The sequence below is a fragment of the Giraffa tippelskirchi genome, chromosome 1 (assembly GCF_054371585.1).
Source record: "Giraffa tippelskirchi isolate mGirTip1 chromosome 1, T2T-mGirTip1v1.2.pri, whole genome shotgun sequence".
Lineage (NCBI taxonomy): Eukaryota > Metazoa > Chordata > Mammalia > Artiodactyla > Giraffidae > Giraffa > Giraffa tippelskirchi.
Window position 1 is genome coordinate 187,214,238 of NC_137275.1, and position 6,000 is coordinate 187,220,237.

Sequence of the window (6,000 nt, forward strand, 5' to 3'; positions counted from 1 at the left end):
GGAAGGACTTGTGCTGAAGCTTCAATCCTTTGGCCATCTGATGCAAAGAGCTGACTCATTGGAAAAGACCATGATGCTAGGAAAAATTGAGGGCAGGAGGAGAAGGGGGTGACAGAGGACAAGATGGTTGGATAGCATCATCAACTCAATGGACATGAATCCGAGCAAACTCCAAGAGATAGTGGAGAACAGAGGAGCCTGACCTGCTGCAGTCCATGGGGTCGCAAAGAGCTGGACATGACTGAGTGACCGTACAACAATAAGCAGGTGCTAGATTGTAAACAGATGATACCAGGCTTTCCCCAAGGGCCCAGGAAGGAAGTTCTTGGTAGCACAGTCAGTCGGTCACATCCCCGGGAACCCTCACAGATGACAGTAGGATGGGGTGGGGGTGAGGGGCAGAAAGGACACCAACTCTGCTCTGCCAGCAGGGACCACATGTCCTTGCCCAGAGCGGGAGAAGTGCAAGCTCTCACTGTCCCTGGGGCTGGGACAGGAGGCAGCACAACTTGCTCTTTGGCCTGCTCAGATTCAAGCCATATCTCTTATGTCCTCTCATGTCATCATATCTCTCTTTGTAGAGTTCATGGGTGGGCAGTGGAAGGGGTATGTTCCACTTTGGATTAGGAAATTTGTTTCAACCCACTGAAGAGACTTTTACTTCTTGATTTATTGCATTAAGACTGAGCACAGCACTTGTGATAGGAACAGAATAAAGGAACAAAGTAGGTGATTAAATAATCCCACTGGGGGATTATAAGTAGAAAAAATATGGGAGACCCTTGTAAGTTAATGATCATTTAAGAAAGCAGGTTGGCTTAACCACAAAACCAAGCAGGCCTGCTTAGCAACAAAACCATTCAACAGAAGCATGAGACGTGCCCCCAAACAATAAGACAATGGTGGCCTGAGATCACATCCTGCCCAGTGAGCTCAGTAAGTTAATGATCCCTAGAACATGCTGTCTGCACACATAAAAAGAAATCATTTATGCAAAGGTGAATTTCAAAGTAAAGGCCCTCATTGTACTGAGGCCTGAAATAATATTTCTATAGTGCCGTGACAGTCTTGTGTTGACCATGTAGGGACAAGAGAACTCTTCCGGCCAATGAAGGAGGAGCCGATGATGGGAGCATGAAGTCTACTCAGAAATGATGGAGAAAGCGTTCTTTCCCCCTGCCCCACTTTTCCTTTGATTATAAAACTTTAGCCCAGTAACTTCTCAGGGGATGGCATCCTCTAGCCCACCCACTTATAAGCCTCACAAATGTCCTAGTCTAATAAATCGTTTCTTAGTTATCACTTTTTCTCTCACCAAATTCTTTCTGTGCTGAGACATAAAGGATTGGAGCTCCTCAGAGTGCCCCCCAAATGCCACCCAACAGTTTCACTTGAAGTTGCTCAGTAAATATTTATTGAGGAATGCATGGGTGATGGAAGCTTCTGGAAACTTCATTGTCTTCTGCCTTGTTGAATCAGGCACCTTCATTGCAGATGTTCAGTGTTGATTCTACCATTATTGCAATGTTGGGAAGTTTCCTTGTAATGGCTATGAGACATAACAGAATATGTGTTCTGTTTGGTTTTTCCCCCAGCCACCCAGAGCGCTGAGTGTGTGCTAAGTTGCTTCAGTCCTATCTGACTCTTTGCAACTCCATGGACTGTAGCCCAGTCTGGGATCCTCTGTCCATGGGATTTCCCAGGCAAGAATACTGGATTGTGTTGTCATTTCCTTCGACAGGGGATCTTCCCGACCCAGAGATCAAACCTGCATCTCTTCTGTCTCCTGCAGTGGCAAGAGAATTCTTTACCACTAGCACCGCCTGGGAAGCCCTACCCAAAGCACTGTCATAAGCAAAAAACATGCCTCTGTACTTAGGGCTGTGATCCTAAAGAAATGGGTCTAAACACTTATTAATTGTATCCTATTGTAACTGCTCACATGGGAAGAGCTTGTATAAGTGAGTAGTTGCTACCTACCAATGGTGTCTCTTTGGGTTTTATTATTATTATTATTTTTTTCTTTTGGTCTCTGAGTGGCTTGTGAGATCTTATTTCCCCAACCGGGAGCTGAACCCAGGCCTTTGACTGTGAAAGCATGGAGTCCTAACCACTGGATCACAGGGAATTCCCATCTTTGGGCTTTCTTAAAGCTATATGTCTTGGATACATAAAGAACAATTTTTTAGAAAAGGAAAATCATCACTCTCACACAGATACAAAGACATGTTAAAATTTTTATTTTAACTCATTATTAATAAAGGAATTGATAAGACCTTACAACCAGTTCAAAGGCAAGCCAAATAATGGATACATCCATAGGTCAGGAATGTTGAAATGAATGTACAATGGACAAGGGAAATCAAATAAACTTCCACTATCCAGAATTTATTTCCGTGTTTATAGATGAGAATTATTTAGCATTGTTTTTAGTTATCTACATCATCATCTATAGTTTATGGAGTTCTAAAAATAGCCCAAGTCATGAAAGGGGCAGAATCTCAGAAAACCAAGAGTATGCTCTAAGCAGTCTTCCATGGCAGACACCCAATAATCTTATTTGCTTATTCAAGCTTCCTTACATGACAGAATTGACATTTGGAGTCAATGGAGAAAGAACAGACTATCCAATATATGCTGCCAGGACAACTGAATTTCCATATGTAAAAATAAAACTAGATTATGACTCTATACTTTACCCATAACAAAATTCAAGTGGATTAAAAATGAAAATTACCTTCAGAAGAAAATACAGGAGAGCATCTGTATGACTTAAGATGGGGAAGGAAATAATACAGAAAAGAAACAAACTGTATGAAAAAGATTGATAGACTGGATCATATTTAAAACAAAAAAAAAATCTTTTTTTCATCAAGAGAACCTGATATAAAATACTGCATAGGCAAAAAAGTCTCCATATTCAGAATTCATAAAGAACTTCTACAAATCAAATGGGCTTCCCCAGTGGTTCAATGGGTAAAGAATCCACCTGCAGTGCACGAAACACAGGAGATGCCAGTTCTATTCCTGGGTTGGGAAGATCCCATGGAGAAGGGAATGGCAACACACTCCAGTATTCTTGCCTGGAGAATCCCATGGACAAAGGAGCCTATCAGTCTATAGTCCAAATTATCAAAAAGAGTCGGACATGACTGAGTGACTACACACACACACACACAAATCAAATCAGAAAAGAAAACAAATAATAAGCTAGCAGAGAGGAGGGGGAAACTACAGGAAGAGACTCGGAGCACAGACCTCTAGGGAGTTGTGCTCCAGTGGCCCCTCTAAGATCTTTCAGATGAGCACTAGCTCCTCCAACCACCCAAAGGAGCCCAGAGGGACAGCACAACCTGGAGATTCACTTAGAACCAATTGTGTTTCATGCTGGCTCCAAGCCCAGATTCCTCAGGACACCAGGCTGATGCACCTGGTCAGTTTCTCTGAATTGGAGGCCAATTCTGCTTCCATTTCAGATACCAGGATCCCACTCAACTCATCTTTGCGTGCCCTTCTGTGCCAGGTACCGAGAATATGGAGGGAGACCATCCTCCAGGGCTTCCTCCCCCAGGGCTGGTGAAGGAGTCAAACACTAACCATCAATGCAGGTGCCCTGCCAGGTGGAGACAAACACAAGGAAGGGCTCTGGGATCCACCAGTGCTCTCCTTTGAGCAGCCTCTCAACCCACCCCGTGATTTTGCGGGTTGTTTCTAAGTTGAATTTATACTTACAGAAAAGTTACAAAAGTAATACAGAGAATATACTGTCTACCCCACATCCAGCTTCACCTTGCGTGGCCATAGAACACTTATTAAAACTAGGAATTAGGACTTCCCTGGTGGTCCAGTGGTTAAGAATCTACCTGCCAATGCAAGGGAGATGAGGTTCAATCCCTGGTCTGGGAACATTCCACATGCCTTGGAGCAATTAAGCCTGTGTGCCACAACTACTGTGCTTTTGCTCAAGAACCTAGGAGTCACAACTACTGAAGCCTGTACTCCCTAGAGACTGTGCTCTGCAATAGAGAAGTCACAGCAATGAGAAGCCCATGCACTGCAACTAGAGAGTAGCCCCTGCTCAGTGCAACTAGAGACAGCCCACATGCTGCAATGCAGCCAAAATGAAATTAATTAACTTTTAAAAAAAAACTCTAGGAATTAGCCTTAGTACTATACTCTTAGTTAGACAACAGAATGTATCTGGATTTTATGAGTTTTCACATGAACCCCCTTTTTCTGTTCCAGGGTCCCATGATGTATTTTGTTGTCACATCTCCTTAGTTAGCACCTAAGTTACAGTTGAATAATTGTCTTACTCCAAAATTCATATATTGAAAATTAACCCCTGAAGTATTTGCAGGTGGAGACTTTGGGAAGGTGATTAGGTCATGAGGGTGAAGCCCTCATAAATGCAATTAGTACCTTTATAAAGGAGGCCCCAGAGAGCTCCCTCACCCCTTCCATCATGTGAAGACGCAGTGAGAAGACACTTATCATGAACCAGGAAGTGATTCTCACCAGAAACCCAATTTGTTGGCAACTTGACCTTTGACTTCCCAGACTCCAGAACTGTGAGGAATAAATGTCTGTTGTTTGTAAGTCACCCAATCTGGTATTTACCAGTTGGAATGGACTAAGACACTCAGTCTTTCCTTGTCTTTCATGATTTTGATATTTTTTGAAGCCTGCAGGTCAGATATTTTGGAGAATGTCTTCTCGTGGTTAGATTGAGGCCACACATCATTGAGGAAGATGCAGCAGAGCGCCCCCTTCTCAATGCATCAGATCAGGGGGCATATGATGGATGTCGATCTGTAACTGTTGATATTAACCTTAATTACTTGGTTAAGGTGGTCTCTGCCAGGATTCTTTACTGTAGACTCACTATTCTTCCCTTTGTAATTATTTCGTATTTATGAGGAAATACTTAGGGATTTTGCTTTGGCTCTGTCTCTTCATTCTTTCTGGAGTTATTTCTCCACTAATCTCCAGTAGCACATTGGGTACCTACTGACCTGGGGAGTTCATCTTTCAGTGTCCTATCGTTTTGCCTTTCCATATTGTTCATGGGGTTCTCAAGGCAAGAATACCGAAGTGGTTTGCCATTCCCATCTCCAGTGGACCACATTTTGCCAGTGGACCGTGTTTTGTCAGCTCCAGTGGATCACATTTTGGCTTAAAACTCAACATTCAGAAAATGGAGATTGTGGCATCTGGTCCCATCACTTCATGGCAGATAGATGGGGAAACAATGGAAACAGTGACAGACTTTATTTTGGGGGGCTCCAAAATCGCTGCAGATGGTGAGTGACTTCAGCCATGAAATTAAAAGATGCTTGCTCCTTGGAAGAAAAGCTATGACCAACCTAGACAGCATATTAAAAAATACCTTTGCCAACAAAGTTCCATCTAGTCAAAGCTATGGTTTTTCCAGTAGTCATGTATGGATGCGAGAGCTGGACTATAAGGAAAGCTGAGCACCAAAGAATTGATGCTTTTGAACTGTGGTGTTGGAGAAGACTCTTGAGAGTCCCTTGGACTGCAAGGAGATCCAACCAGTCCATTCTAAAGGAAATCAGTCCTGAATATTCATTGGAAGGATGGATGCTGAAGCTGAAACTCCAATACTTTGGCCATCTGATATGAAGAACTGACTCATTTGAAAAGACCCTGATGCTGGGAAAGATTGAAGGCAGGAGGAGAAGGGGACGACAGAGGATGAGATGGCTGGATGGCATCACTGACTCAATGGATATGCTGCTACTGCTAAGTTGCTGCTAAGTCGCTTCAGTCGTGTCCAACTCTGTGCGACCCCATAGACGGCAGCTCACCAGGCTCCCCCATCCCTGGGATTCTCCAAGCAAGAACACTGGAGTGGGTTGCCATTTCCTTCTCCAATGCATGAAAGGGAAAAGTGAAAGTGAAGTTGCTCAGTCATGTCTGACTCTTAGCGACCCCGTGGACTGTAGCCTACCAGGCTCCTCCATCCATGGGATTTTC